The sequence below is a fragment of the Perca fluviatilis genome, chromosome 10 (assembly GCF_010015445.1).
Source record: "Perca fluviatilis chromosome 10, GENO_Pfluv_1.0, whole genome shotgun sequence".
In the NCBI taxonomy this organism is placed as follows: Eukaryota; Metazoa; Chordata; class Actinopteri; order Perciformes; family Percidae; genus Perca; species Perca fluviatilis.
Window position 1 is genome coordinate 10,170,465 of NC_053121.1, and position 23,154 is coordinate 10,193,618.

The 23,154-nt window shown below is 40.5% G+C and overlaps 1 long non-coding RNA gene across 1 annotated transcript; it reads left to right on the forward strand.

The window, feature by feature from the left end:
• Window positions 1–768: 768 nt before the first annotated feature.
• LOC120567178 lies at window positions 769–21,489 on the forward strand. Its single transcript, XR_005640529.1, has 3 exons — window positions 769–887; window positions 21,104–21,225; window positions 21,308–21,489. It is a non-coding gene; the product is annotated as an uncharacterized LOC120567178 (long non-coding RNA).
• The last annotated feature ends 1,665 nt before the right edge of the window (window positions 21,490–23,154 follow it).

Below are 23,154 nucleotides of genomic sequence, written 5' to 3' on the forward strand. Positions count from 1 at the left end.
GCCTTTATTTCTGACAGGACAGTTTTAGACACAAAATAGGAGAGAAAGAAGGGGAACGAAAGGGCTGTAAAGGGCTGCAGGTCGGAAGAGAAAGGCAAGGACTGAGCCTCTTTATATGGCCGTGCAATGCCAGGGGAGCTAACCAGGCACCCAGAATACTTTATCTTGATGCCAAATATTTTACATTCATACACAGGGAGGGGAATAATAGTCATCAGACCGGTCCTTAAAATAAAGATTGTTCACAAGTCCAGCATCTTGACTTCGAGTTGAGTCTGAAGTAATTTGAGGACGGGTCTCAAGTTAAGTCTGAAGACACCGAGTATGTGACTTAAGTTTGACTCCAGTGTGAGTCTAAAACAATCCCCATTTCTGCCGCATGACGCTCACTTTTTGACAGCTAAACTCAACTGCCACGGCAGTAACCGAAAAAAGAGGTACAAATTAATACTTTTTACAGCACAGGAGGGCCCATCATCACCCTAATAGAGAGCCAAAGTCACACCCTTCTACTTCCGGTTCATGGGACCTATCTGTCACGTTGTGAGTGTTCTGCATATGTTCTGTTTCCTGTTTTGTTTTGAAGTCTGTCTTTTCTCCCTGTTCATGTCTGGTTTTACTTCCTGTATTGTGTTTTCCCGCCTGTTTAATTGTTCTGCTCCGCCCTGATGTATTTCACCTGTTGTATCACCTGTCCCTTGTTAGGCCTTGTTACCTCTTTTATTTAGTCTCTGTTCTGTCTTTGTCACTTGTTGGATTATTGCATTCTGTTGCTGTGTGTTCTGTTAGTGTGTTTGTGTATGGAGTCTAACTTTTGTTTCTGTGTTCCAGTTTTTGAGATCCTCTTCTGGAATTAGTTTTTGCCTGTTGCATTCTGGACTCTGTTGGTATGTACTTCATATTTGTTTGTGAAATAAATCCTCAAGCAACACACTTCTGCCTGCCCTCTGCATTTGGGTCCTCCATTCCCTGCAACTTATGACGCTATCTTTCGAAAAGAATATGAACTGGAGTTAACTGGGAGAGGCAAATTCATTTTTTTTATCCAGTTTGAATTGAGCCATGGATTACAAATATGAGGTTTGTCAATTTAAAATAATTGTTCAAGTGAAAGTCTCAGTTTATTAAACTGTTGAAGAATAAGACTGAAAATACGTAAATAGAAAGACTTCACACTTCAATGTTGCATGGATGACGTCTTGCTTAAATTACCATGTCTTGTACCGGGGATGTAACATTACTCAAATGAGCAGCGGATGTCGTTTGTTCTTTTGCTTATCTGCTGAAAACACTTCACTGGATAAAACACATCAGGTAAGATAACCTTACATGTGTTGTGGAACAGAGCTTAGCTAGCTAGCGAGCAAGTTGAGCATGGGTGACGTAAATTGTGAGACGAGACCTGTAGTTCACAGAGCGGTTTCGCACAAAACTAAGTGGCCATATGACAAACCTATGGCTAACTGAGACTTTCTTCGATAATAAGTATTATCTCTCCATTGACTCTCGTTCATATTTTTTAAGAAATAAGGTCCCATGAGGTCCACTGGAACGGGTGTGACTTTGGCTCTTTATCTATCCCGAAAGTAACTGCTCATGTATTCCACAATACTGGCTCTTTAAAATCAATGTAGGTTGCAGAAAGGCCAGACATTTCAAAATTGTACAACAGTCAATATGTATGCATATTTCATGGATATTAAATTAACGCAATCCCACCTCCAACCATCAATTTGTAGATGGCATCCACATTTTCGAGGCAAGTCTTAGCGGATGTGCTAAGGTGGGCATGCACTGGCATCATAACCTTTGTCTTGTATGTAGTTCCTGGTGTCTTCGGAGGATGTGCGATCAGCAGTAGGGGCTTCAAGTCAAGGGCATACAACTTCTCGAGCTAGAAAAACAATTGTTAAGAGGTAGACAGATCAATTAGATAAATCTCTAGTTGGCTGAATTTAGCCTTAAGTTAGAATTTGTAACTCTCTCTAAACAAAATATTTTATTCTTTACATTTTTATTTTTTTATATTAGATTCTCATGAATGATGACATAAATGGAATATGGTGGCAAAATATAAAACCAGTTTATTAGCCTATGTCAAAGTACTTCATAAATTTAGTGAATTAGATAATTCTGTAAGTAACCTACCAGAATGGCAGCGTCATCAAGAACATGTGACTTCAGATTTATAACACCACTGCTTTTGCTGTGTTTGAAAGCGATCAATTTTTTTTGTTGGAGTCTGACATGTTGGGTTTGTGGATGGTTACACAAATTACAAATTTTCAAGCCACAGTATATTTTGTCCCTGCAGTTTGGGCAGTTTTTTTTTTTTTTGGGAACCTTTTGCCATGAAATGGCCACAAATACAAACGATACTCAAATTGAAAAGAGTAGGAAAGTGTGATTGAAAAAAAAAAAAAAGCTCTGAAAAGTGCTGTTGGTTAAATGTGCAGTGTGTGGATATGTGTGTTCTGTGGGTGTCAAAGTGTTGCAAAGCTGTAAAACAGGAAAAAGGGAACAATTAGAATAGCATTTAAAGTAAATTAGCATTTCTCAATTGCTATGATCTAAATATTGTAAATATTTAAATCCTAATCTTACTTAATCACAACCACTACATCAATCTCAGGGCTACAATTATCACACCACATTTACTTGACAAAAGGAAATACCTACATAAATATAATTTATATGTTGGCATACAGAAAGTGGAAACTCCAGCATAAAGTCTTGTTCTGTCTTACAGAATAGCCTACGGTTATGGAAGTTTCATTACACTACTGCTATCTGCTTTTAGCAATGATTAAATGTATTCCAGTGCAATATTGCAATAATTACATGTATTCTATTCATTTAGAGAAATTTATCCTAGTGGAAAGAATACACCACATCTAGGGAAAAATCCAATTGTATTTATCATTTTAATTATTGTAGAACCTGTGACTTTTTTTAATGCACTAATCAGGAAATGCTCATTTAGTGGCATTCTGTACAAGAATGGCAGGAAAAGGCTTCTATTGTATTCTATGGTAGGGGTCCGTCTTTTAATCATTATGCATGCAACATAATTGTTTTAGCTCTAGCGCATCATTGGGTCAGTCCAATCCTCTGGAAAAGTCCAGGGCCACTTTTTTCTTCCAGTGTGTGTGTGTGTGTGTGTTTGTGTTTTTGTGTTTTTTGTATGTATGTATGTGTGTATATATTATATATGTATGTATCTATATATATATATATATATATATATATATATATATATATATATATATATCTTACATTTGCATTGCACTTTAACCACTCAAACACCTCTTTGTTAATGACTTGATAAGAAACATGTGCAAATACGTGCATTTAAACTGGTTTTGATAGCTGTCAGTGCCACAATCCAGCAGTGCCGGCCGGATCATGTTACAGCTGGCGGAGTTGCTTGGCGGGTAACGTTAGTTGTATAAAATAAATAATGCAGCAGCACACTAACACTTCAGTGATAAAACGTTATAGAGATTGGGCCACACGGAAGACATGGCAGCAATATTGGCTTGTATAGCCTATTCAACTAATGAAAAGCCCTTGAGTTGAGGTACTTACTGTAGTCGGGTGGAAAGTGAAATGAATGGATGCGCAGTGAAGCAGCGTCAGTCAGCGGCGTAAAGTTGCCATGGTAACTACATAATCTTCTGAATCATTATTATAAATAAAAGACATTCAATATATACTTTATATGTTACTATATACAATAAAAAATATATATATTTTTTTACATTTCACACAACGAAGTTTTCAACAAAATTAATGCGGTAAAGCGTCTGTGCTGTGACTTTGCCGTGGCAACGTCTTAATCTTCTGAATCATTGTTTTTTATTTACTGTTTTTATATATACTCTCAATATTACTATATGAAATAAAAAAAATGTTTTTACTTTTTCCACACCTTACACAGAGACGTTTTAAACTAGAAAACTACCGCCCATTGCATGACGTATTAAACCAGCGAATCCGTGTGTCCACCACGTGAAAGAATCCTCATTGACTTTACATTGGCATTGTTTTCCGTGGTGGCCACACGTAATTTTCACACATTCTGTGCCTCCACCACGTAATGCGGTGTTAAGAGTTTGTGTTAATTTCACGTAATTCTGTGAGATCAGGTTGGATTGCTGGTGTAACAAGCTCACTGACCGCGCTCTCACTCTCACACACGGGCCATTTAGCTAGCAGGAAGAGAGGAGATGCAGGCTTTGGAGCTCTGTCAGGGCAGCGGCGTTTGGTAGTAGTCCATTAGCTCAAACGGTGACTTTGCGCGGGTATGAGGTGCTGTGGGCTGCAGCAGCCGTGCCAGAGCTCAATCGAGCTCACAGCAGGCCGGGGTCTGTGGAGGAAGGCAGGCCGGGCGGCGAGGCAGCAACACAGGCTGAACTCCGACACACAGTTTTACCAAATTTGCAATTAGCCATCCATTTTCGTAAAACGGCCCATATTTGAGCTTTATATAGTTGATTTCTCGCATAAAAAAGTCTCAGAAGTGAATTTGGTAAGGAAACATTGCAGTGTCTGGAATATGAGATTCTGTCGCGTTTCTAATGTGTGTGTATTGGGGATTCGCTCAACCAATCAGCGCGCGTCTCTAGGTGTGTGTACGGGGATAAGGCTGAACCAAGCAGCGCGCAGCTCATCTAAATATTCATGACCATACCATATTTGGAAGAAAAGCTCTTGTTACAAATAGGGCCAAAACACAGGGATGCATAAGGGCCAATAAAATATCAACCAGGCCATTTTCAGCCCAACTAATGTTACATACCCGATTAGGAGACCATAAGGAACAGTGTGAAATACCCTATATAATCATTCTATCACCCCTTTAAAGGTCCCATGGCATGAAAATTTCACTTTATGAGGTTTTTTTAACATTAATATGCGTTCCCCCACCCTGCCTATGGTCCCCCAGTGGCTAGAAATGGCGATAGGTGTAAACCGAGCCCTGGGTATCCTGCTCTGAAAATTAAATTTCAGATGGGTCGATCTGGAATCTTGCTCCTTATGAGGTTACCTCCCCTTTCTCTGCTTTGCCCACCCAGAGAATTTGGCCCACCCGTGAGAAAGAGACATCATGGCTTTTAAACAAGCAAAGTGGCAGTTGGTCAAGGCCACACCCCCACCCTCCACCTTGCCCCCCCTCTCTCCTCAATAGCTACAGACACAGAAATGGCACATACTAAGCAAAGCTCATTGTGGGACTAGCTCTAATGGCTGTAATTTTGCACCAAGGCTGAATTTCGGGAAAGAGACTTCAGATACAGTATTAGGGGACCAATGAGCACCATGTCATGGGACCTTTAACATCTAGCCTACTTCGTGTGTGTGTATATGTATGTGTGTGTATATGTATGTGTGTGTGTATGTATGTGTGTGTGTATGTATGTGTGTATGTATGTATGTATGTATGTATGTATGTATGTATATATATATATATATATATATATATATATATATATATATTTATATTATATATATATATATATATATATATATATATATATATATATATATATATATATATAAAATTAGTGTATTGCCATTCAGACAAAAGAATTGAGATAAGATTTTTGGTCCATATGGCCCAGCCCTAGTTTCTACACTACTTTTCTTCCATTTATACAACATTTTTAATAATTTTGTAGTTTGATTGGCTTTGGTATGATTGGCTGTTGATCTGTTCAGCTATTCCCTTTGTGAGTCTTTGGTTCAGAGAATCCATTTAGGCAAACCTGTCGAAAAACAAGTTTTTAACTCCTTATTTGGAATTTGTGGTTAAAAGTATTTAAAAATTGGTATAATCCTGTTTTAGGTTTGTAAAGTTATACATGTTTATTCCACTTTAAAGGTACTTTTTTCTAGTTTTACAACAAAGATTTCGGGAGCTCATGTAAGCGTGCTCTCTCATACTATGCATACTGTATGTACTTTGAGAGCAACAAGAAGCCAGAGTCACATTCCTTGTATGTGTTCACACTTTCTTGGCCATTAAAGCAACACTAGAGAACTTTAAAGCTGATTCTGACCCAGATCCAGGTTCTTCAAAGGTTTCTGCTTCTTAAACAGAAGTTTTCCCTCGCTACTGTCGCCAAGTGCTTGCTCATGGTGGAATGTTGGGTCTCTGTACATTTTGAGTTTGGTCTTGACCTGCTCTATATGAAAGGTGTCCTAAGATAACTTCTGTTGGGATTTGACACTATAAATGAAATTCAATAAAGACCTCAAGAGTCAGTGTGGGTTAACTGCCATAACAGGCCATTTATTAAGAACATATACTTAAACTCGAAAAGAAAGGAAAAGGAGTGGACAGTCGTTCCACAGCCGGGTTCCAAACACCCTCTGGTGGAACACTGTGACTACTCTACCACCACCAAGTACTGAGAGCCACCCCTGCAGTATCTCCCTGTTACATTTGTATACTGCTTATGAATAAGCAATACAATATAAAATTAAAGCTGCAAGCAGCGTTGGACAGACCCTTGTGCCTCTGTGCACGTCGGGGTTACTGGCGGATGCCGCTCCTTGCGACTGTGCATTTGCGAGGCACTCAGACACTGCAAATCATCACCAATGAAAAGGGAACTCCCTGCTGCGTTCAATGATACCTTACACAAGACTATACGTCATACAGTTCATTAGCTGTGAAAGGGGGCGTGGCTTAAGCATAGGGGGTGGGCCAAACCATCAACAATGAAGAAGGAAGGGTCTACCTTAAACGGTTCAAATGTTATGAAAGGGGGGCGTGGCCTGAGTAAGTGGGCATAGTTAAAGTATAGGGGGCGGCTCAGCATCACATGTAGACCACGCATTATAAGTTTGATGTAAATCGGATGATGTTTGTCACATAAGGCTGATTTCATGTTGCCAGCGGGGGGGGGGGGCGCTCTGACCAAAAGTCAATTTAGGCCTATAAATGTCCTCAGGCCTGGACCCTTGTCAATCGTGAGAAATGTTGGCCAAATTGGATATTGAACAATTTCTTCGTTAATCGATAAATGCTCAAAATGGCTGCTATTATGAATACTGAAAAGTTTCGAGCCAATTGGACAATGTACACTCAAGTTACACCCACTTCCTGTTTCGATGGCGAAACGCACAAAATGCCCTATGACGAAAAGGTTTTCTTTTAATAACTTCATCTTTAAGGTCTTACGATGGCACAGACCAAATTTTAAGTTAATCGGATGAAATCTCTAGGAGGAGTTCGTTAAAGTACGACATGTGGAAATGGCCAAAATCACACTAATTTCGAACTTTCAATTAAAAATGGTGGACTTAGGGTATGGCTCCAATGAGCTTTTTTGTACGTCTTGACATGATACTGTACATATGTGTAAAATGTTTTGTTAGTCTACCTTAAACATACTGCAGGGGCTGAATTTTTTTTAACTTTGTAGGGGGCGCTAGCGAGCCATTTTTGTGCGCCTATTCCCGAAACCCTTAAAATACGTACATTTTCACCAGGTTTGATGCGACTGCCAATTTCTGTGAGTTTTTGAGTAGGTTAAGTCCCTCAAAAAGGCATTTCATTTGCCGGACGAATAATAATAATTCCTTAAGTTTGAGTTCACTGTCGGCGCTCAGGCCCTAAATACTGTAGGTAGGGCGACTTAAAAGTAAAATGTAACTGTTTTTCAAAGACTGACAGATGTATATCCACTGTCCAGTGTTATATAACGCTGCTCTGCCAAATTATAAACTGCTCCAAAAAACAGTTGCGTCATGATTTGCATCAGTCGTGAGATAGATATCAACAGTACAAATATGTTACCTGTGTCATCTAATTTTCCAGATAGCAATGTAGCATTGACACTAAGAAGAGCAAAGTCAGCAGCTTGCAAAGCTTTTGACTTGTAGCCTTGTTTAATATTAAAGCTTTGTGACATTGTTACCCAAGAGCGTCTGATTCCTTTTTATCATCCTTGTTGATTTGCTTGATGGACTTTGGAGGACTGGCAAGGTTGAGACTGATTTTATTATCCATGGTGGAGTTTCCCATCAGCCCCTGCTCTGTCTTGTTGACACCGGTGTCGTTGTCTACTGCGGTGGTATTTTTGGCACCAGCAGCAGTATTGTCATTGTCATCCGTGGCAGTCTGAAGAGGAGATAGACAGCACGCAGTTGTTCAGGTGAGAGCTCAGATAAATAGCTCAGCCAGGCGTGAACCTCCTCCCCTCCTTCACATTATTTTCTCTATCTCAGTCTCTCCTTGTCTAATTCGTATTGCTCTCTCTTGTTCCTGCTCTGTCGCCTCCGCTCTTTTGTTGGTCTTTTTCCATTGTGTGTGTCCTTTTATGCAACCCTGCCATATTTGACAATAATGAAGCTGCCACATTTATATTGGACAACTACAGAGTAATTATGGTCAAATGAAGCCTCATGAAGCTTTGTGAAGCATTGTCTTTATTTTCTGAGCCCACTAGATGGCGCTTTCTGTTCAACAATTGGTTGAAAGCACATTCCTTAAGCCTTTTTCTTTAAACCAAGAGCAGCATCTAGTGGGCTCAGAAATTAAATAAAATAGTTCATAAAGCTTCATGAGGCTTCATTTGGCCATCACTACTACAGAGTGCAATACGAGTCTGGCTCCACAGTCGTAACAGTTTCTGAAAAGGAACTGCCAGTAGCTAATGCAGCATATGTTTTTAAACAAATACAGGCTAAAACAAAGACGTAGCGTTAGACAGTTTTAATTCTGATATTCAGCTATTAATAATTAAAATTTTTAATTTATACTGTTTATTGATCCCCAGTGGGGAAATTACAATTTACACTGTTTGTTAGAAATCACTACACACAGGCCTAAAATACACACAGACATGCTCAGGACCTATTCATGCACAAATGGAGAGATGTCAGAGTGAGTGGGCCGCCAGTGCTGGACCAGCACCATGAGCGGTTGCAGGGGGGGGGGTACACTGGTTCAATGACAATACTGCTGCTGGTGCCAAAAATACCACCGCAGTAGACGACACCGGTGTCAACAAGACAGAGCAGGGGCTGATGGGAAACTCCACCATGGATAATAAAATCAGTCTCAACCTTGCAGTGCCCAATAGGTGAACTGACATCACTCCAGCTACCAATCCACACTCTGTACTTTGGTCCTTACTGAGTCTTGAACCAGTAACCCCCTGGTTCCCAACCCAAGTCCCTACAGACTGAGCTACTGCCACCCTACTCTGTAAAGTCCATCAAGTATACAGTATTTAGACAGTTACATAAGACAAATCATGTTTTTCACAGATAGGTCTGGCAATGCAAGACTACATTCTCTATCACTCTCTTTCTTGTCTCACCCGCTCTGTCTTCCTCTTTGGTATGCAATACACATACCTAATGAGCACTTGTTGCATTTGGGTGACTGAGTGAGATTGCAGGAGCCACCCTCCCATACACACTCCTGGGCTCTAACAGGCAATTATTCCAAAAAAAGGACAGTGTAAGGGCCACCAACTCTTTGCCCTTCCTCAGTGTAATTAATTATAAATGTCGACACTGCAAATGATCCTCTTCCTTAGTACACACTCACACGTGCACACTCAAATAAGCCATATGGACGGATATCAAATTCTCTAAAGGCCCCCATAATTTGTGGTTTATAATGGATTAGTGCTATCTGTCATATGCCATAACATTGAGTAAGAGGTATGTATCTCAACTGGTGGAATGCATGTTTCTTCGACAAGAAACCCAATCATTCTGGTAGATTAACTCATTAGCGTTTTACACATCCAGGTCCTATGTATAGCTGGCATTAAATGATAGGCCATTCCTAAATATTTTTTAATTAAGATATGTAGTAGCGGACTTCCGGTTATGGAGCGGTGCTGAGAAGCAGTGTCGTGGCGACCCTCCTTCAATTGTCAAGATAAATCCTTAACACTCTACTCCCAAGCATTGTTTGCTGTAAAGGGGTGTACCTAGTTGAAGTTTGAAGATGCCTACAGGGAAGAAAAAAGCAAATAGAGAGAAAACTAACACTGAAGAACAAGATATGCTGCTGGAATCGGACCACGCTGTAGCCGCGGGAGGAAAGAAGGAAAATGGCGACTACGACTCGGCTAGAGACAAGGATTCTACTCCCAGTAATGCAGATGTCATGAATGCAATCAAGGGTATGGAAAACACATTCAAAGGGATGGAAAACCGAGTCTCAAATAAAATACACAGCGTATTCTCGCTAATCAAGGAAGTTGCAGACAGAGTGAAGAAAGCAGAGGAACGTATTTCGGGGGCTGAAGACGAGGCTGCTTGTCTGCGGGCTCGTACAAAATCATTGGAAACTCAGGTGAAATTACTGACTGAGAACGCTGATGACATGGAGAACCGGAATCGGAGGAACAATCTGAGAATCATGGGTTTGCCAGAAAACGAAGGATGAGATGCATGTGGGTTTTTGGAGAAATGGCTGCCAACACTTCTGGAATTGGATGCTAGCGCCCCGCTAGCTTTGGAGCGAGCGCACAGAGTCAGTAAATGCAGCAGTTCCCCCGCCAAGAACCCTTATAATGAAGTTCCTGAACTACAGACAAAAAGAACAAGTATTGAGAGCAGCTAAAGCCAAGGGCAAGCTTATATATAAGGACCAATCCATTTGATTCTATCCAGATGTATTTGTGGAAATTCACAAGAAACAGAGGGCCTATGATGAGGTGAGGAGATGACTTCGCGACAAGGGGATCAACAAACACAGGATCGTCTTTCCTTCCCGGCTCTTTCTCACACACCGGGAGAAATCCACGCTGTTTGACACCCCTGCTGAGGTGGAACGCTACATGGAAGGATTGGACAAGGAGTAGAAATTAGAACTACAGGTTGAACTGCCGGCCTCTTTTTCGTTTATGCGAGAGATAATTCAGGTAATTAGATTCCTTACCTCACTCACAGAATGAAGCTTTATGGATTAATAAAGCAGCCTACCTTTTTTTGTTTTGTTTTTTTGTCAATTTATGCAGGCAGTAGCCTGCAAAGTTAATCTTAGCCTATGCAGTGACTGCTTTTTTATTTTTTTGTATTACTTGTCTCAACATGACGGGATGAGATATGTTCGCCTTATAGACTGGACAAAGCAGGCAGCTGTTTTTATTTTGACAAAATCTGAATGCATAGGCTACTAGTCCAATATGGCATTACTGCCTTGTGTTAAGACTAAGTTAGCTGTTTCTTTTTATTTCCTTAGTTTTTCTTTCTTTTTTTTTCCTTTTTTACATATGCGTATCTTAGTGGGGCAGATAAGGGGGGAAATCGTTCACAAGTGGATACAAGCACCAAATTGGTGTGGTTATCCCTCTGGGGCCAATAATTTGAAAAATAACGTTAGCCACTTGATTTTTCAAAATGGCCGCCATTTTCCAAGATGGCCGCCATTTCCAGCATTGGAAAACACATATCTTGCAACATAATTTTAATCATGGGACATATTTCAAGGTTTTTACCTTTGAATCCTATGTTCTTGACTATAGAGATGTCACATACATATCTATTTTGTGTTTAGAGTCTTTTTGTGGTATTTATAGTAAATAATGTGAAAAAACATGCATGAAACATGACATAATTCCAAGAAATTATTATGAAGTATGCCAAAGTACGTGAGGATTTATGTTATTTCCTTTTTTATGTTCATTGTATTTATGTGAGTGATTATATTCATGTTCATTAAAGCCAACATTGCTAGTCCTGGCACTTACAGCTGCACAGTGCTGTACAGGTAAAGCTGCTTACACATATAGCCAACGGCTGACCGTTGACAGAAAAGCCAGTCGAAATGATCAGTCTCCCCGTGTTGGTCCAAAAACTGCCACAGAACAGACCAAAAAGACGAGACGTAATACATTTCTATAACAGCAGGCAGAGCTAATCTGTATTATTGGCCAAGTAATGAAAACCGGCAGCTGATTGGACGAACGCGTCACATGGGTTTGTTTTCTCCGGAAATTCAAAGACAGACTGTCATGGCAGCCATTCAGAATACCATCTCATATTGTACTAAAATAGTTCACCGAAACATGTTTCTGAAAACATTTGAAGAGAGAAATAGGCCGTGTGTGTGTGTGTGTGTGTTTGTGTGTGTGCAGTTCCTGAATCTGTCTTCATTTCAGATCAACAGTTCAGCTCAGTTTAAAAGATTTTCGTCAGATTTTGAGAGACTCTAGTCACCTCATTCCGCTCCCAATTTCTGGGTGAGTCCCGACTGCCCTTTCGCCGACTGAACATGTCAGGTCGGCCAAAATTAACGCAGACAGCCCCCCAGACTGACGACAGCACGGGACACACCGAACAGATTTGAGTCACTGACCTCGCCAGACTGTCCAACGGCCGATAATCAGCCGTATGTGTCAGCACCTTAAGACCAAAGTGATAGCATTTACATCTTCCACGGCATTCTGCTTTGCATCCACATTTGGTCAGTTGCTGACAGCTCTCTACAATTGGTGATAGCTCTGTCCAGAAGATCTGCCATAGATCACCTTTCTTGGTCCATCCCCACTCAGAAGGACTCCGTATTTCTGGCTGGCATACAGTTGCTTGACTCCAGATGCAGCCTGCCTGGTAGGCTGAATACTTTGCATGCTGCAGCAATGCTGCTTGAGTAGGAGGAATGGCTTCATATGGCATTTGCTTTCTGGCAAACAAGTCCAACCTGGCTTCATCTACTCCTCCTGCTTCGCTGGATCTGTCATACATCATGAACACAAACTTTTCTAAAATCTTCAGGTCGCTGTCATTAGTGTTGGGCGGTATACCAATTTGTACCGTATACTGGTATTCATTTCCCATATGATATGAATTTTTCATATACCGTAATACCGATGCATTGCCGCAGAGACCGCTACAGTCAAAGTAATTTGCGAGTGAATTGAGAACGGGACCCCTGTTAACTCACTCATGGTAGTAACTTTATAACACAACAATTATTAACCCACAACTAACTCTCTTTAACAGGATAAAACACCATAACACACAACTATTTGTGACTTAAACTATTTCTAACACTAATAATTTTACATTTACAAATTTACACCGCCGAACAGCATGCTGGGTAACATTATAGCTGCTAGCTAGCTAGGTAGTATAATAGTCCATTAAGCTGGGAGAGGCTCCGGTTGCTACTACACATTCAAGAACCAAGAAGAAAGTTAGGGGATGAAGAAAGAACGGAGATACGCCAGAACAACGTGTGCTCAAGAGAGGAGCCGTCTGTTGTTTCCAAGTTTTTTGTTTCTGAAAAATCAGACATAATTTAGCCACTGTTGTTACCCGTCGCTCTAACATTACTTGGTTACTCGGCCGTGCGAATGTTAAAGACATGTCACTTCAAGCATGCAGCGAAGCAACATTATGAGTGCAATCCCCGCTTGACCGTTGAGAAAGACGTCCTCCTTCAGCACCTTTTTCTTCAAAGAACTGACAGAGACTCGTTTCTGATGGAAGAAGTTCATGCAGTTCTTCTTGATTGGCTCATAAAGTTTGGGTTCTTCTTATTCAAGTCCTTTTATGAACAGTTGGAACCGGGTTTTGCATCTCTCATAGTGCGTATGAATCAATGCAACTGCACTTGGGTTTGAAATATCCTTTTTGTTTAGTGAAAACAGATCCTGGCTCTCTTCCTTGAAAGGATTGCCCATATCTTTCATGACACAGTTGCTTGTTGATTTTATCAAGAAACAACACTTGAGCTCGTTTGGTCTGCTCATGGTGGCTGGTTTGTTCTGTGCCTTCTTTGGCTCCAGATGCTAGTGATGGTCAAATGAAGCTTCGCGAACCAGTGTCTTTACTTTCTGAACTCACTAGATGGCGCTCTCTGTTCAACAAAGGGTTTGAAAACCCATTGAATTGCCATTCATTTAACCTTTTTCTTTGAACAGAGAGCGCCATCTAGTGAGCTCAGAAAGTAAAGACACTGGTTCGCGAAGCTTCATTTGACCATCACTACCAGATGCTGCATCATACTGCAAAACCAAGCAGCTGATTTTAGGATCAGATACCATCCACCTTCCTAGGGCTGATGGATCTTCAGTCAGACCTATTGCACACTCCCTTTATGACAGCATTGGCCGTGTTTACATTGGAGTCGGGTAGAATATACACAGCCGTGACGATCACTACTGTTAGCTCTCTCGGTAGAAAAAAAAGGCAGACATATACTCAAGGTCAGGGGAACAGTGTTTATCTATAATTGTCCCATTATTACACCAGTTCTCATGCACGTACTCAAGTCCTCAGTCCTGCCCAGGTGAAGCAGAGTGCGACCTGCTAGCTGCATGCTAGCATCCGGTATCCCCAGGTGAAGCCAGGTTTCAGTGATAATCAAAACACAACAGTCACGAACATAGCGATTTCCAGCGAGTTGTAATTGCAAGTCGTCCATTTTATGTACCAGGGATCTGGCATTGGAGAGATACAGGCTCAGTAGAGGTGGCTTGTGTGGTTGTTTTCTTAGCCTTAGCATAACCAGCGGTCGCTATGTCGTCTGGGATGTTGTGCATATAATGAAAGACACTCAAAATAGATATCTGGTGCTGTTCACCAATGTCCAAATGGTTCTGGCGGGTGTAGCGGATGTTTGCAGAAAACAAGCAAGAAAGAAGACCGTGGATTGTTGTGGATAGCATGCAGCTAGCAGGTCACACTCTGCACCCTTGTGAATTGAATTACATTATTTTACATTTAGAAGGTAGGCTACATGCTTTAAAACACTTTAACTTGGAAAACATTACTCTTTTTTCAAATATCCCACAAAGTCACCTGAAATTCCTTAAAATTTCATAATTTTATGATTTACATCCACATCATTAGATCTCACCATTAGAGATAACTAATGATATAAATAGTTTATGATGTTGAATATAGGCTCATTGTAATTCTTGACCATCAAAACATAAGGGTAAATATCACCTCTCGTGATTTATCATGTTTGGTTCAAGAGATATGTTGGAAAATACATAATTTGGTTATGGCGGAATCCAAAATGGCTGCCACAGCTGTCTAGAAGCCTTCATTTATGTTGTGTGTGGTATCATTGTAATCGTTGACCATCAAAACATAGGGCTAGACATCATCCTTTATGCAGTTGAATGTTTTGTTCAGGAGATATCATGCAAAATACATAATTTGGCTATGGCGGAAAGTAAAATGGCCGCCGCGGCTGACATGATGTTTTTTTGCGATGGCTAACGTAATTTTTTGAAAGAGCACTATCCACTGAGTAATTGTGCCAATTTTGGTGCTTGTATCCACAAGTGAACGATTTCCCTAAAAAATGGCACTTATCTGCTCCACTATCTTTGGATGGTACATGTTTGGAGTTCACAGCTATAATGCTGACAAATATGCTACACATGTTCTGCGGTTAAAAACAGGAGTAGAAGTGGACTAGCAAGGTTTTGGGTTGTGCGAAGTTAGGAGAGGGGTTTCCAGCGCCTGCGTGTTCCTCACTGGTGTGTGGACCATACAGCTGCATGTGGGAAGTGAACGGCTGGGGGGGAAGGGGTAATCCACAGTGGATGGAGAGGAGTTTTATGGGATTCAAGTTCAGGTTAAATGTATGTGCAATGTCTCTTTCTGTGTTTGTTTTCCTTTTAATATTATGTTTATGCTTCTCAAGGCTCAATGAATATGCTACAGAAAAAATGTTTGGTCATAACTTAACACCTATGAAAGATGATGTCTGAGACTGGAAAGGTAAAATTCCTTACATGGAATTGTAGGGGAATGGGTAACATTAAAAAAGTTAAACAAGTAGTGGACAGAATTAAACACTTACAGGCAAAAGTGGTCTTCCTACAGGGAACTCATATGAAGGCAGGAGATACAGTTAGAATACAGAGGAGATGGCAGGGTCAGGTGTTCTCTAGTTGCTATACTTCAAATGCAAGAGGGGTAATGATTCTACTTCATAAATCCATTCCCATACAGGTTGACAAAATAAAGATCCAGCAGGTAGATTTATAATTGCTCAAGGATTTTTTTTATCAGATAAAATCAATTTAATTAATGTTTATAGCCCTAATGACGATAATCCTAATTTTTACTGTGATTTATTTCTCAGAATCTCTAATTTATCAGGGCAATACTTCATAGCAGGTGATATGAATTGCACTTTGGACCCAATAAAAAATCGTTCAACCGGCATTGATAATACACATACCAAATCAAGAAAAGTGATTCAACAGTTCATGAAGGATTTAAATCTGCTGGATATTTGGAAATATCTTAACCCTAACTGAAGAGCGTACTCATGCTACTCATTTCTGCACCATTGCTTCCCAAGGTCTGTGATTGTCAATATCATGGTGTGGTTATCTCAGACCATGCAGCAGTAGCATTAATGTATATCAATAGCATAGAATTTCTAGGTAAGCAGATAGACCTATACTTTGAAACTAACACATCTGAAACGTCAGCATGTATAAGATGGGAAGCATTTAAAGCATTCATTAGGGGTCAAAGGATAGGCTTTTGTAGCTCAAAAGCCAAACAATCTAGGCAAGAGATGAAACAGTTAGATGAACAGATTACTCGATTGGAAAAAGATATACATCACAACACAACTGATAATGCAGATGATCATAATAAGCTACTGTCACTGAGGGCCCGATACAATGATATGTCAGCGACAAGAGCAGCTGCAAAAGTACTGAAAATGAAGCAAACCTTGCATGGCAGATCAAACAAAGACAAACTGAACAAGCTATAACTACAATTGAGGGTCCATCAGGAAACACAGTTCTTAGATAATATTAATCTACCACAGATCCCTGAAGAAGATAGAATTAATCTAGACAAGGAATTAACATTGAAAGAAATTTCTGAAGCTATTGATGCAATGAGAGCAGGGAAAACAGCGGGGCCAGATGGCCTTCCCATAGACATTTATAAAAAATGTAAAGAAAAACTTCTAACTCCCCTTCTTGAAATGATGTTAGAGGCTTTCCAGGAAGGCCTTCTCCCTATGTCTATGAGGGGAGCACTAATTACGTTACTACCAAAACCAGGGAAAACTAACACACGATGTGAAAACATGCGGCCAATAAGTCTCCTCAATTCAGACACAAAAATATTATGTAAAGTTTTGGCTAAGCGCCTGGAAGTTATACTACCTGGACTGATAGGAGAGGACCAAAATGGTTTTATACAACGTAGACAGGGATTTCATAATGTTAGAAGGCTTCTCAACATTCTTCGCGGACGGGCCAAAGGCGAACAAAGACCCCGTTTTAGCACTGGATGCCGAAAAGGCCTTCCATAGGGTAGAATGGCCCTATTTATTTGAACTACTGACAAGGTTTGGCTTTGGGGAGCGATTTTGCAAGTGGGTTAAGTTACTTTATAACAATCCTGTAGCTGAGGTGCTAACAAATAACATGGTATCCAAACCATTCGCCATCTCTAGAGGCTGCCGACAGGGTTCACCTCTCTCTCCTCTCCTCTTTGCAATCTCTATTGAGCCTTTTGCAATTGCAGTTAGGAAACATATGGGCATAACAGGTATTACTGTTGGTCAAATAGAACATAAAATTGCCTTATTTGCAGATGTCCTGCTGTTTTTAAAACACCTTAATAACTCTATCCCTGCTTTACTAGAACTCATTAGTTTGTTTGGAAAGATCTCAGGATACAAGATCAATAATTCTAAAAGCATGCTTATGTTACTGAATAAGGAAGATGGACAACAACCCAACCATCATGCATCCATTTTCAAAGCAACGGATTGCTTTACATATTTGGGCATAAAGATTGTACCAACTCTTGAGAATATTGTTTCAACAAATTATGACCCTCTTTTAGAAAATATTAACAACTCCATCGAAAGATGGACATCTCTACCCACATCCCTAATAGGTCGTATAAATATTTTGAAAATGAATATTCTGCCCAAGCTCTTATACCTATTTCAAAATATCCCTTTGGCGCCTCCTAAACACCTTTTTCTAAGAATGAATAAACTATTTACTAATTTCATATGGAATAACAGACGTCTTAGACTCCGCCTTTCACTTCTATATTTACCATATGATAGAGGGGGGCTCAAGTGTCATAATTTGCAGTGGTACTATTGGGCTGCACAATTAAGAACCATCATGTTTCACTTTTCTTCCCAAGCTACTCCCTCTTGGGTGGATATGGAATCATCTGCAATCACATTTGACCTGCCTCTAAGTTTGTATCTATATTCCTCAGAACTCAAGGACCTTATAAAAAACATTTCAAACCCAATAGTCTTAAATATGATAAATGTATGGTTTGAAATTAAGAAGTATTTAGGCATCCCCAATACCCTGTCTTGTTACAGCCCCATCTGGGGCAATACAAGGTTTAAACCAGGCCGACTGGATGCAGGTTTTAAAATATGGGCAGATAAGGGGATTAAGACAGTAGCAGATCTATATTCCTCCAGTAAACTTATGTCGTTTGAGGAATTGGTTCGTACATTTGATATACCTAGGCAACATTTCTTCAAATTCCTACAAATAAGGAATTTCATTCTCATTTCTCAATGTTACTCTTTAGATATGCCATCTTTATCAATATTAGAGAAGGAAGTGGTAAAAGATTGTTATAGCAGAGGCTTGATTTCACTACTATATGGCATTATAGTGTCAGGGTCACAGGACTCCTCAGATAACAAACTTGAAGCATGGAAGAAGGATTTAAAAGAGGACATCCATGTGAATGACTGGATGAAGGCGTGCAAGGAAGTTCAAACCCAGACAGTAAATGTCAGACTGAAACTATTGCAATATAAATGGCTGATGCGAACTTACATAACTCCCACCATGTTACACAAATATAATGAAAATATCCCGGACACGTGTCTTAAATGTATCACTTTTAAAGGCACTCTATTCCACTGCGTTTGGGAGTGTGAACATATTATGAAATTTTGGAAAGATGTGAAGTGCATAATAGATAAAACATCAATATACCAATTTCTGCAAAATGATTTATATTACATCTATACCCTCTAAACATACCATTGAAAAGTAAAGAATACGCATTAATAGACATGTGTCTATTACAAGCAAAACGTCTTATTGCTTTACACTGGAAGACCATAAAGGCGCCAAGTATAGGTAACTGGCTGAAAGAAATGGCAATAAGTACAGTATGTCTATGGAAAAGGTATCTTATATTGTGAAAGGTAAATATGGGAGGTTTGAGGAGGTCTGGAACCCTTTTTATTCTTTCTTGAACGTGGGGGAAATGACGTACCAATGGTTGATTAAGAAGTTGTGTCAAACATAAGATCTGAGGAGAAGCTTTTACTTTTTAATTTATTTGTTTATTCATGTTATGTATTTACTTTTTATTTTTTTAATTTTTACTTATTCTTGGTGTCTGTCATTTGCATCTGTTTTTCTTAGATGCTGAATGTGCTTTGTATGTGTGTAAAAAAAGTTTTGATATGTTAAAAAATCAATAAAAACTAGTGATGAAAAAAAAAAAAAGATATGTAGTAGCAATTTTGTTCCAGGATTTTACACACCTGCTGTATCACACAGATTCATGTCATTGGACGACCATATTAAAACCAGACAGAAGAAATAGTGATAGCCAGGACATACTGACCCAGGGGTGAATGTGATGAAGTTGTGGCTTTTCTGGAGCACTGAAGTGTTGATCCTGGGATATAGGGCAGTATGTACTATGTTGACGCATTGATTTTCATATGCCTGTGATGACGTGCATCAAGACATTGCATACATACATACAGTATATCACCAGTGACTTGCCTTTTATTTAGGAAAAGAAACATGCATGTTTGTCCAGTGATGTTCAGTCATTTTAACATTACATTTCAAGTAAACATACCTATATACCTGGCCCCTAGGTGGCTGATGTAGGTCATATTTGTATTGTTGCAGGTTGTTTTATTTTTATTATTGTCCATCTATCTGCATTGCAGTAAGAATATAGAACTGGTGTTGCAACTTTCTCCTTGTACATACTTGTTGCTGGGGTATTACATTTGATGACAACATTTTAGTGTAACAATATCCGTGCATGGTAGTTACAATATGGTTAATGTTTAGTTTAAGATATGCAACTAACTAGAATGAGATACTTCTACTAACAGTCATAATTTAGTCATCTGAACACACATGATACGCATACTGCTGGATATCACAGATCACTGATAAACATCCATAAAACCTCTTTGAATTGATAGAAAAAAGTACTTGTATCTTGTCTGTGCACCAATGATTACAGGAACTGCTGATAGCTATTTCAGCATGATGTTTCATGGTCCAAATTTGCATACATGTATCCAATTTTATACTCATTACATTGGTTTCCGATCAAGTTCAGGATCCAATTTAAAGGTCTTGTTCTGGCTTATAAAGCTTTGCATGGTCTAGCACCTGTTTATATCTCTGACCTGCTCCATCCGTACACTACTAACAGGTCCCTCAGGTCTTCTAACCAAGGATTACTGGTGGTCCCACACACTCGTTTAAAAACTAAAGGTGACCATTCCTTTTGAAGCAGTGGCTCCAAACCTGTGGAACACCCCTTCCTTCTGTCTTACGTTCTGCAGTCTCTGTTGAAGCTTTTGAAAAGCAAATATTTGTTTAAATTCGCTTTTGACTCTTTTTTGTAAACTTTGGATTTTAGGTTTTAATCGTTGAAATGATTTTCATTGGTCATTCAATAATTATTTTCTTTTTTTCCCTTGTTTATTTTCTGTTGGATTGTACTGTATTTTTACAAATGTTTATCACGTGAAGCACTTTGTGACTTTGTCTGTAAAAGGTGCTATATCAAATAAACGTATCTATCTATCTATTATACTTCCTGCTGGCAACCCCAAACGCATGATGGGAAGTGCACTTCCAAAACTCAGACCATAATACATATTACATGCATCTGGGGCACATTCCTTCCTGCGTTGGAACTGTACGTTGGCAGTGGATATAATTCATGGATGTATTATTAGAACTGGATACAGCATTCAAGGTGGAGCCCCGTTCATTCCTATGAGAGTTGCTCAGTTAGGCTTGCTGCTCCTAGGTAGCTCCTCTGTCTCTCCTCTTACTCTCCCCTCTGTCTGTCCTAATTACAGGAGTGAAGTCTGGTGTGCAGGAGTCAGGGTTCCAGCTGCATCTCATTTACCTCAATCAACCTCTGCTTCATATACCCGGTCAACCCTCCTCTCTGCATCAGACCATAGTCAAGATGACCACAGTTAGTCTCGCGCATGACCAACCTTGCTACCTGTTTGCTAGTTGTGTATATGCCTCTCCTGATCCATTCTCTTGTGCTACAGCTACTATTAGAACCTGACTCCTGCTACCGCTTCACTGCTGCCATCCACCGGACCATCCAACCACCACTGGACCTCACCACTAGCCGACCACTGGATTACTCTGACGGAACCACTCCTGCTCGGAACCCATTGGACCTGTTCGCCTCTCTGGAAACCTGGACTTGCTTTTCCCCTTTCTGCAACCCTGGACTGTTACTTAAATACTAGAATAAACCTGTTAACTCTCACTCTGGCTCTGCATTTGGGTTCTGCTCTTGTTTCAAACGTAACACAGTGGCGCATGAAGCCATCATGGAGCCAAAAATTATCCGGATGGTCGGTACTTCATTCGCATTATGCCGTCCATAGAGCAGGCGCAACGGAGACCTCCGCAAGCCGGGCCTGCTACTTGAACTGCTACTTTTTAGCGCTCTGCTAACTTGATTGGGGATTAAATTATTTTATCGTGCGCCTCTTCTAGACTTTCCAAATGTTATCGGACCAAATGGATCAAATTCTGATAGTGAAACAAGACTTTTTGCGTGGGTTCTGACGCTCAAAAAAATTTATCCAATGATTAACAGATGTCTCTTTCACCATGTAAGTCTATAGGAAAAAGTATTTTTGGGCCAGATCGCATAACGTGAAGACCCGGGAGTTGCAATTCCACCGTTTGGCCATTATGTTTAATTAGCTTCAAAGCCCAGTGCACTTTCTGGGAGCCTGATATAATTTTGCACTACAGTATCCTGTTCAATGAATGGTATTTCTAGGGACACTGGTCTCAGGAAAAAGAGGGACTTTGTTACATCTGCAGTGTGAAAAGGCTGGCTTTCTTCCTTTTCACTAGGCCCTGTTAATTGTTAATTTCACTGTAATGTTGTGGGTTATTGTTTCAGTTTGTTACTTTATTATTTGACATAGGCCTGTTTGGCAGGTTTTATGGGTTCATAGAGTTTTGCTGTGTAGTGCCACTTACCATCCCCAGACTGATGGGTTAGTGGAGAGGTATATCCAAACCTTAAAGGCAATGCTAAGGACGTTTGTGGCTGAGGATGAAAAAGACTGGGACTGTTGGCTGCCGTATCTGCTTTTCTCTTACAGAGAGCTCCCGCAAGCTTCGACTATACGGTTTTGTATTGACTTTCAGTTTGATGCTTATCCTACTCCAAGGCTGGATGACCTAATTGAGCGTGTTGGTAAGGCCCAGTACATTAGCACTCTGGACTTATGCAAGGGGTATTGGCAGGTGCTCCTTTCCCAGGAATACACAGCCTTTAGAACTCCTCAGGGCCTTTTTCAGTTTACTGTCATGCCATTTGGTCTACAGGGTGCACCGGCCACATTCCAGCGACTCATGGACCGGGTCTTGGAGGGGACCGAGTCCTTTTCAGCGGCCTACCTGGATGACATCGTCATCTTAAGTCGTACATGGGAGGACCATGTTGGTCATCTGAAGGAAATTCTACAACAGCTTCAGCATGCCGGTTTGCCGGTCCATCCCAAAAAGTGTTCCCTGGCCCAACGGGAAGCCAAGTATCTGGGCTATGTACTGGGCCGTGGAGTGATACGGCCCCAACAAGATAAGGTGCAGGCAGTCAAGGAGTTTCCTTGTCCCCGTACCAAGAAAGAGCTCAGGTCCTTCCTTGGCTTGGCTGGGTGGTACCGACGGTTTGTTCCCCACTTTTCCACCCGGGCGTCTCCTCTAACATACCTGACTCGGAATTCCAGCCCTAATCAGCTGCCATGGGACGAAAAGCATGAACAAGCCTTCGTTGACCTGAAGGGGGCTCTCTGCCAGGATCCAGTATTGCAAAGCCCAGACTTCAGCCAGTCTTTCACTGATGCCTCTGGGGTGGGCCTGGGTG